Source organism: Arvicola amphibius, chromosome 7 (genome assembly GCF_903992535.2).
Source record: "Arvicola amphibius chromosome 7, mArvAmp1.2, whole genome shotgun sequence".
Taxonomy (NCBI): domain Eukaryota; kingdom Metazoa; phylum Chordata; class Mammalia; order Rodentia; family Cricetidae; genus Arvicola; species Arvicola amphibius.
Window position 1 is genome coordinate 59,960,293 of NC_052053.1, and position 11,399 is coordinate 59,971,691.

Genomic DNA, 11,399 nt, shown 5'->3' on the forward strand with positions numbered 1-11,399 from the left:
TACATTATAAACACCCCATCAGAGTTATATAAAAACATGTCAGTTTTAAAGAGAACATCTTTGACAGCAAATTTTCTGATTGTGAAACAGCTGTGCCTTCAGCACAATGCATTAAGTAGTTTATTCCTTTTAGATAGTTAAATTGTGCATGAAATGTTGCTGGCGCAAGGGCTCCAAATCTGGCCTGATTAGCGAACATCTGTTACATTGGAAAAATTCATGTCTACCCTAATTAGCTGTCAGGCTGATGTACATCAGGCCTGATGGTGAGGGATCCTGTGCTGTTTAAGTCAAACAGGTTCCTCTCCTCTCCCGTCACCTACCCTCTCAAATCTCTTTCTTTCATGTGTTGCTGTAATTAGAGATGGTTGGACATACAATAGAACAGGCTATGGTCAGTTATAGGCCCATCTGTGCGATATATTTATTCCCACCAAACTTGGAAGCCAGGAGATAAAGTAGCTCCATGGCAAGGAGGCTGTTAGGCAAGCTTGGTCTACAACATTTAATAATCCTGGACCCAAGAGCTCCTTGAAAGACTCTGAAACCCGAAGTCCCTATAACCAAAGCTGCTGAAGACTTGATCTTTGTGGTGCTTGCTTTAAAGAGCAGTAGACCCCAGCTGCAAAGAGAGCCCCTGCAGGGTACTGCAGACAGGATGATGCAGGGTAGGGATTAAAGGAGCCTGTGACAGCAGAGAAAGGACTGAGCGTTCTGCAAATGGAACTTGCGTAGCAGAGAAAAGTGACTGTACCTGCCACACAATACAAGATGTGATGGTATCGGGTGTACTTAGCCTAGTGTATACAGAGATTTCTAATGCAAATTCAAACTTTCACTAATGTACAGACTGTAACTTCCTGTCTGAACTGGCTACCCTTCCAGTGAACTGAAAAGCAGAGTTTGAAGCATCCCTAGCAGGAGACATCCCCATTTGCTCCTAAGAATGATGTGGGACTGTGTTTGGGTTCAGCCTAGAAGACTAAGATCATTAAGATGACATCATTGTGTCTCCTTAGAGTGTGACTGGGTCTCAGAGGGATGAAAATCAACCATTCTGACTTTGACTTGTTCCTTCAAGATAACTCGAGTATAGGATCATTGTGTCATAAGCGTATCTGAGGGAGAATTACAGCACATGCTGAGATCAGGGAATGGAGGGGATGTTGTATGAAAAGCTGGATGTTGTTATACCTAAGGAAACTCACAGCATCAGGGAGTCTGAAACTAGACAGGGTCGCACATGAAGTTCAGAATAGTTTCCAGTAGCAACTGCACTTGAGATTGCTGGCCCTCAGGAGGTTGGGTTTCTCCCTCTCTCCCTCCTTCCATTTCTTCATTTCTTCTTTTAATCTTTCACAGTGAAATATTTACCCCACACATCCAAAGCAGAAATAAGAAAACATTTAAGTATGGTCTCAAACATCAGCTCTTTGTTGTCATTATCAGCTTTTCTTGAAGGAAAGGGCAATGTTTATTGAAACACTATACCCTGGACTATAGATTCAGAGGCATCACCAATATTTATTTACCCACCAACCTTGATACCTTCATTTCTTTAGGGGACCTATGTTTTCCATACTTTCATTTGTGTATTTGCTTGCAATAGCATGCTATGATCTAGACTAGACGGTAGGGTCACTAGAGATGGAGGTCATGGATTCACATCCCACGAAGTATTGTTTATATCAGGCACGCGATATATGGTATGGTGTGTCGATATTATGTAGCACAGATATTGAGGATTCACAGACCTGAATGGAATTGTATCCCCTTTGACTAAACTTTAATGAGTCACAAGAAACTATAGCTATCTCTTATTGCACAGAGAAGTCCCTATAGGTTAGTTGGGGACCACTAGAGGCTGATTTCGAGTTCAGGTACCTTGTGATAAGGGATGAGCTTATGAATGTTCACTATTCACAGACACATATCCTTCCTCCTCTCAATGATGTCTCCAGATCCGTGATCCTGGACAGAAACTGTTGTCCCTTGGGCCTCAGCTTGTCTGCAACTTCTTTTAGATTTAGATTTGCACTGCATCCCTTCATGAAGACTCAGTGATGCTTAACCAGGCTGGACCATGAGCTCTGAGCTCTTGCTCCTTCCCCATCTGCTTTCCCAGGCCTTCTCTCTAGCCTTCTGCATTAGTTCCTAGACTATCAGAATTGTCAATACAGGGAACACCGCAAGAGCACAAATCTGCTCAGTTCTACAGATTTGAGAGAAACCCTAAGGCCCATTTGCCAAGCACATGCCAAGCCTTTGGAATTCAAATTGTTCCAGTTTCAAAACTATTTTGTAGCACAGCCATGCATTGCTTAACAATAGGACACATTCTAAGATTACATTGATAGTTGATTTTTGTCATTGTATGAACACCAGACTCTGTTTACATGAATTAGGATGACCATAGACAGCATTTTTAAGCAGAACAGATTTATGGGAACGCTGTTGATACATAGTAGATAACTGGTGGCAAAGGCTCTTATATGGTGACTGTAACCACATTAAAAGAAAGCTGCAATGTGAAGAATACCCTCTAAGAGACTCTTCCACACACATACACTTTTTGATTCTGATATCAAGTGCTTCTTCAATTTTACAGTACATTTCAAATGTTTTAATGCAGATTATCTCATGCAAATCTAGTACCATTTTCCCTTTTTAGCTCTGGATACACTATTAGTATTTGAAAACAAGGAAACAAACCTGAGGCACAGAGAGGTTTAGATGTTTACCAGGCTAGACTTCCCAACCACCATCATTCACAGCTGAAACAGCGCATGACTACAGCCAGGCTCTTTATTTAAACATCTGATATGTGCCATTTCTAATTCACAGCTAGAACAATTCACATAAGTTTCTGCGATATTTCTGTCCTCATTTTAAAAAAGACAAAATTGAAACACAGAGATAATGTGACTTCTCCACAGCTCCACAGAGATGAAGAGCCAGGTAAAAAAAATCCTCCAATGTTACTTTACTCACATGACACCACAGCTCCCACTTAATTTTATTGTTATATTTAAATGTTCATTAAAAAATAATGCTTTTAGACCTGGAGTGGTTAAGAGCACTGGCTGCTCTTCCAGGGGTCCTGAGTTCAATTCTTAGCACCAACATGGCAGCTCACACTGTCCATAACTCCAGATCCAAGGGATCCATCACCTTCTTCTGGCCTCCAAGGGCACCAGGGACACATGTGGTGCACAAACATATGTGTAAACAAAACACCCATACACAGAAAATAATAAAATAATTTTTTAAAAAAATAACACTATAATGTCATTATTTGTGGTCTTAAGAATCTTTATGAAGCCGGGCGGTGGTGGCGCATGCCTTTAATCCCAGCACTCGGGAGGCAGAGGCAGGCAGATCTCTGTGAGTTCGAGACCAGCCTGGTCTACAAGAGCTAGCTCCAGGACAGGCTCTAAAGCTGCAGAGAAACCCTGTCTCGAAAAAACCAAAAAATAAAAAAAACTTAAAAAAAGAATCTTTATGAAACGTCTAATGGAAACATTTATTTGGCTAAATGTTAACCTCCATAGGGAAGCTATTGGGGGGGGGGGATTGAAGTGAATCCAGTTGAGTAGTCTTGTAATAATCTATACAATGTTTTACCCACATTCTTATGTTATATTAGGAAATAACTAAAGTGAGTATAGACATTAACCCAAATTAATAAAGGCTCCGAAATCTCCTCTTTGGTACCTTTATCGTTTAACTCCAAGAGTTCTGGATTCCCCTAAATTCTTGTCTTTGGAGTCAACCATATGAGCTGGGACTGCACTGAAATCATTTTGATGACTCAGACACTCTGTGCTTTATAGTCATATAGCAGCTATCTGTGGTTTTGACAAATTTGATTAATAAAATCAAAAGGGTCTTTTCTGTAGTAAATAAAGAGTGATAGAACAAAAATATTTACTATGTACCATGCCAGCAATGAAATTAACCAGTAATAATTGTTTTCAGTGGTACCAACAGCTGGGGAAAAATCACACAGGTTATTATATTTACCAAAATTAATTAGAAGGTTCTGCCTACCCTCTTGTATACCACTCCCTTAAACATCCTGGTCACACACAAGCACACACACACACACACACACACACACATACACACACACACACACGAGAGAAAGAGACAGAGAGACAGACAGACAGAGAAGAGAATGCTAATTCTTCTCAATGTTTGCTTTGTTCCTCTCAAAGCAATATTATAAACTTTCGAACATTTTATTGGTGATACAACAAATTCCTTTTTGTTATTCCACCCTTCCGGACAAGCACTCCTGTCATGCTGTAGACCGCAGCTAAAGGTCATACCTCTCCTGTAGGTACTTACTCTCTGAGTCTTCTATCAACAGGCAACAGACGTGCACTTTCCCTCAGAGGACAGATACATGACGGCCATCTAACACCAAGGAAGAACTCATTCCTTCTGGAAGCTTCACATTCCATAAAATGGGAATATTTTCGAGACAGCTATGTAGTTAGCTCCCATGGAGGCTAATCCCCTTGTTTCTAGGTAAGCAATGAACTTCTTCCCAGACATCGAATATGGCCCATATTGGGCCCTAGTTCTCTAGTCAATATCCTTATTGTCTGGGAGTGGCTTTTAGTGGGTAGTGTGGATGACCACCCCAGAGACTTACATTAACTGGATGTTGCTTGCAGGTGTTCATTGAACGATTTTGAGGAAGAGGCGCTTGGTAAAACTTTTCCTTGAAGTTAATATCATTGCATTATAAATGTTGCAGGGAGAAAAGTATCAGAGACTGAAACTCACTGGAGTGATGACAGGAGAGGCCACCTGGGGAAGGAGCCTAGAATAATGTGTCAGCACAAGCCATTAGGTCCCAAAGTTAAAGATCACCTGAGTTCTCAAGTCGATTCTGAATCCTCTTCTCAAACATAATCCTCTGCAGACCTAAGGGGAAAAGGCAATCATATTGAACAGTGAACTCTAGGAAGAATTCATCTTCCATAGTAGACTTTTTACCAATATCTTGCTTTCATAACAAAATGTTTAATTTTTAGTGTGACCATGCTACCTCCCATCATTCCAGGCCTCAGCCTTTTGTTTCTTTATTATTGTGAGAATCACAAGATCAGGAAAAGCAGAACTGTTTGTGAGAATCAAAAAAGTTACCCAGTCCCTATGATGAATGATGAAGCAATCCACTAAGAACAGGAAGATGTCTCTTTGTAGACAGATGCAAGAAATAACTCTGTCAACCAATATTAAGATGAAAATTAAACAGATTTTCTGGCATTGTGCTCTTGTTCTCTTACCATGAGACCCTCCCAGCTCACTGAGAAATCATCGGGTTTACACTGTAAGCAAATTCTCTTCAAATCCTAACAAATTTACAGCTTCCCACAAGCACCAAAGCAGAAGGTATTAATTATTTTCAAGGTGTCTAACTTTTAGCGGGGAATACATTGCTGTAGACATGTGGCAGCATCTGTAATTCCAGCCAGTTCTCGAGGGAATCTCAGGGATGGATTTTGGAGTCCTCTGTCAGATAATAAAGTAGGCTCTGGTTAGGCACTCTGTACTTCCCCTCTGCAATGGCTTTCCACAAAAATCTGGGCCATGATTTACATTTGAAAGCCCCAAATCAATATTTGAGGAGGGATTATTTTTTATCAACCTGGCTCTAATTCTCTAAAATATAAAGTTATTTTTTAAATGTCAAGACCAACTACACCCACCATGGCATGAAATGGCTTTGTCGAAAAAGTTGGAAAAAAAATTAAACGTAAATTTTGTGTTGACATAATTCAGGTTAAGGCTAAAAAAGAAAAATACTTACTTTTGTAAAATGAGAGGCTATTTTATCACCCAGAGAATGTCACATCAATTGTAAAGCCATCAGCCCAAGGTTTGCTGGTGATTGCTTCATATTTACTGTTAGCCCAGCGATGGGGATGGTACTTTTACAGTCTTTGGACAGAGTAGTGAGTGTGACATTTAAAGTGTTGATTTTTGCAGCACTTATGTTAATTGTTGTAATTTTCCTGATGAACCACCATTCTGGTTTCCTGATGCAGCCAAGATAGTTTTACATTTTCTATGCAGGGCCTCTTTGCCATTTGGTCTGTGTAGTGTCAGCTTCGAGTGCTACTGAAAGCAGACAAAATTGCAAGCAAATTGCATCAGATTGCCAACATTGTGAAAAGGTAAATTGCTTGCAAATCTATTTAAACCACTGCCCTATTTTCATCAGCTTCAGTACTTGGTATTCATGATTGCTTAATTGGCGACCTTTCCTATTGTGTAGTGCTTTATGGTGTAATGGAAAGCGATCTTTACCAAACCAATTACCCTTTTTTTCTCAGCACTACATTATTGCTGTGATTGCAACTGCCAGTCCTTTGTAAATGAACTTTCTGATTTCAATGATGTTTTTAAAATGTAAGATAGAAAAAAGTGGCATTCATATTGTGCAATGTTCTATTTTGAAGCCTCTTTGTAGTCACCATTGTCTGGGAAAATGGACTGAAGGGTTACACAGTACCTACAAATATCCATGTAACTATTATTAATATTATTATAATGTCCTCCTTTGTACTGCGGCTCAATTAGGAAAGGATAGGAGAAATATTTTGTCACCCTGTCAAGAGCACAGGAAGTGTATTTGAGGCTTCTTTTTTGACACATACATTCTCTCTAGTAATAAGATTCATTTTAAGGAGTGGTGATGAAGATACGAAATCAATTTAAATAAAATTCACATTGCTAGTTTTATGGTCACTCAACATTTTAAAAGCAGCCTTGAATGTGATAGTCAGACTTGGAATATAAGCTTAATATTATTAGAGACAGTGGTAAGCATGCTTGGAAATGGTAACTTTTTAAGGTCTTATGATCCAAATACAGACGCCAAAGCTCAACAAAATATGGATCTTTCAGACATTCAGAGCCAAGCGCCGTGTCAGCAGATAAGGGGCTAGAATTCAAACAGAATAAAGACACTTGAAAAAAATCCCTTTAATATTATTTCATAGAATTCATATATTTCTACAAAAATTCTCAGGAAGCTGGTACAGAGAGTTGCATTCTGTTTATGTGTTTTCATGTGATGTAGAAAATTATATCATTTCTCATAAGTGTGCATGGAGGAAGTAATTTAGTCATTCCCTAATACCGTAAGTGGAGACAGTTGCATCCTGCTACCCCCTACAGCCAGAAAGTCATTGTATAACGGACAGTTTGCAAAAATTTCTCTTATTCTCTTCTCACTTAGTGAGGAAAACAAATGGAGTTCAGACAATGCTAGCTAGTGATGATGAGGTTACTGCTGATGTTAGCACCTCTGGTGTAATGAAATGATTTATTTACAACACAACAACTTATTCTTTGACAGTAGAGAATGTGCCTATTAGCTGCTGCTTATGGGAGTGTTCAGGACAACCAATCTCAATGGATGTTGAGGTCTCATACAGTTATTACTTTGAATCAGGAGCACAGATCCTTCTGGAACAACTAGACACAATTCAATTTCCTACGGTAAACATATATTTACAGATGGGAGGGTGACATTTGTTGGGGTGTTTAATTTATTAAAATGTGGAATTTTTAAAAAGGTTAGTTAGGGGACAGAAGATATGGCTCAGTGGTTAAGAGTCCATATTGTTCTGCAGAAGACCCGAATTTGGTACCCATCACCTATCACCCATCACCCATGGTGAGCAGCCCACAACTGCCTGTCATTCCAGCTCCAGAGAAACTTACATCTTCTGGCCTCATTGGACACCCGCCAATGCACATATAGATGATTTTAAATAATTATAATAGCCAGATGATGGTGGTACGGGCCTTTAATCCCAGCATTCAGAAGGCAGAGGTAAGCTGATCTCCATGAGTTTGAGATCATGGTCTACAGAGCTAGTTCCAGGACAGCCAAGGACTACACAAAGAAACCCTGCTTTGAGAAACCAAGAAATAAATATAAAAAACAATACTAACAAATATTATTATTATAAATATTTAAAAATGGGAGCAGGGCTCCCAAAGATCTCTCTACCTGTGGACTCTATTAAATCACTTTTGTGCAATGACTTTTAAAACTCTTTTTCTTTTCTTTCTTTCCTTTTTTTGAGGGGGACATAGGGAACAAAGTGATTCACGACAGGAAAATGTCCCTGAGTTAGCATGGACGGGAACTATACGTTGTCTTGACTCTTCACTCATCTTTCTGAACCAGAATGAAGCCTGCGGATGGTGACCAGAATATTAATGATGCTAGCTCACCAAGCCGGGGTAGAAGGTGCCTGACACTATAAGACCTTTAGCTTGCTCTTTCAATTTAATCCTCCTGAAACTGTCCTGAGGAGGTGGTAGGGTTCTTTCTACCTTATAGATGAGCTGATTGAGGAGGAGGCAGTCCCAGGGTCACACAGGGTCCGCCATGTAGCCCATAAGGGGTAAACCTGGGATATGATTCCAAGCAGGCTGAAGACATATCTGCCCTACCTGTTTTGCTGTTTATTTTGAAGCAAAGCCTTCTCTATCAATTTCTGGCGTCACATTCAAAACTGAGGCTGACCTCTTGCCTCTGTCTCCCATGGTACTAGTTAGTACCATGTGCTAACTAGTTCATGTCAGCTTGACAGAAACCACAGTCATCTGAGTGGAGGGAACCTCAATTGAGAAAATGCCTCCCTAATATCAGGCTGTAGGCAATTTTCTTAATTAGTGATGAGGGCTCAGCCCATTGTGGGTAGTACCATCCCTGAACTTGTGGTCTTGGGTTCTATAAAAAACAGGCTGAACAAAGCATGGGGAATAAGCCAGTAAGCATCACCTCTTTATGGCCTCTGCATCAGATCCTGCTTCCAGCATCCTGCCTTGTTTGAGTTCTTATCCTGACTTGTTTCAATGACTGACTACAATGTCAAAGTGTAAGCCAAATAAATATAACCTTTCCTCCTCAACTTGTCTTTAGTCATGGTGTTTCATCATAGCTATAGTAACCCTGACTAGGACAACCATCATTCCCAACTTATATGGTACTGGAAATAAAGCTCAGCGCTTTCATATCTGCTAGGAAAGTACTCTACCAACTGAGCGACAGTTCCAGTTCCTTCCTTCCCTTCCAATTTCTCATTCTTGAGTTGAGGAAAGGAAGCTTGCTTGTTAACTCAAGAATCTAAATATACAATGTCTTGGTCGGGGTTTCAGTTGTTGTGAGGTGACACCATGACCACAGAAATGCATAAAGAAAAACAAATAATTGTGATAGTTTACAGTTCAGAGGTTTAGTCCATTACCATCATGGTATTAGAGAAGAAGCTGAGAGTTTTTACATCTAGACTCACATGCAACAGGAAGTGGTCTGAGACACTGGGCTGTATCTTGAGCATAAGAGACCTTAAAGCCCACTTTCACAGTGGCACACTTCCTCCAACAAAGTGATGCCTAGCTCAACAAGTCACATCTCCTAATAGTGCTACTCCTTTTAGGGCCTAGTTTCTTTCAAACCACCAACACATGATTTTTTGTTTGTTTTGTTTTTGTTTTATTATTTTGAGACAGGGCTTCTCTGTGTAGCCCTGACTCTTCTGGAACTTACTTTGTAGACCAGGTTGGCCCTGAACTCAGAGATCTACGTGCATCTGCCTCCCAAGTAGTGGAATTAAAGGCATGAAATTTTTTTTAACACAGATACTAGGAAACAAATGGATGGCATCAGGAACCACTGGATCTTTCACTATTCATCTCCTTTTACTTGGTAAGAATTTGGTACTAATACTCATGCCTTAGATGCAAAACTTGAAGACCCCCAGTGATGTCAAGAGTCTGGATCCGGGAGGACCTTGGACTTAACATAGAGTAGGGAACCCTGATGGCTCCTTGGCCTGGAGAGGGAGGGAGGGGGTATGGGTGGAGGGGAGGGGAGGGTAGGGGGAGGATGAGGGGAGGAGATGGAAATTTTTAAATATAAAAAAATAAACCATGAAAAAAAAGAGTCTGGATCCCTACAGAAGAATCCCCTAAGTGCTATCTGTGTAAAGATGCTGGCAGCTTGGCAGATATTTCTGCTTTTTTTCCTCCTTTCTCTGGAAAGAGAGACTTTTGTTGGCTTTGCTTACTTGTTTGTTTGTTTGTTTGTTTATAGAAAGTTTTTTCATGTAGCCTCAGATTCTCAGCAATCTTCCTGCCTCAGCTTTATGAGTGTTGAGCGATAGACATGTGCCCGTTGTACCCAGGTGGAAAGAAAGTTTCTTGGACAACTGAGTAATGATAAATGTCTAATGAAGCTTATCATCTTTGTTAAGTTTATTGACCTTTGGAATCACATCATTTCAGATCAAAGTTCTTTCAAGAAAATTGGAATACAAGTAATGATGAGAACTGAGTGTGTTGACACACTGTTTTAATGTCAACACTCAGGAGGCAAAGGTAGGCAGATTCCTGTGAATTTGAAGAGAGACTTAGCAAGTTCTTGGCCAGGTAGACTACACGATGAGACCCTGTCTCAACAAAACAAAAGATGAGATTTTTATTTCTTGAAAAAAAAGGGGTGGAGTTGGTTCTAGCTCCAGGAACCCACATGGAAATCATATTTCAATGTTTTATTTGTTTGTTTTCAGAGCTGGTCCTTACTAGTGCCAAAAATGTCCTACCATTCTGGCACACACCCACTTCCTGAAGTACCCCCACATACACTCTCACACCCACTTCCTGAAGTACACCATCCTCCCCCACATTGTACACAGACATACTTCTGGAGGTACTCCCATCCCATAGACACTGTACATAAACTTACCTCCTGAAGTACTCCCATTCCCCTCTATGTACTGTACACACCAACTTTTTGAACTACCCCCATTCCCACATCCACAGTTAGCAATCCAACCAGGGGGGTCTTGTGTGTTTTAGATAAAATCCTCTGCACTGAGCTGCATCTCCAGCCTGGGAATTACGGCATGAGCAAACTGTTCTCCGAAGTTGGAGAGGAAGGCATTTGTTCCACTGATTTGAGCAGAAGCCATGAAAAATCCTTGTTTAGCATCCCAGTTTTCATGCTGCCTTTGTTGGACTTGCGCATGCTTGCAAAAATTTAAATAGCAGCCAACTCCATGCTCTGTGTTAGCGGTTCATATATAAGGTCACCAAATATTGGGAAAAATTGGAGAAAAGCAAGAAACTAAAAGGCACTACCTAGTCCCTTTCTACAGATTCCTATATCAATGGCTGGACTTACCCTGCAGATTAATCAAGGGACAAATGAAGTGAGGAGGAAAACCAACCTGGCACAAAGGCCTTTTAGGTAAGAATTTGCCACATTTCCATCCATCAAATTCTTTGAGTGCATTTACTGAAATGTCTTGTTTGTAAACACAAAAAAAAATGTGTGAAGTTTTATGTCTTCCCACAGTTTT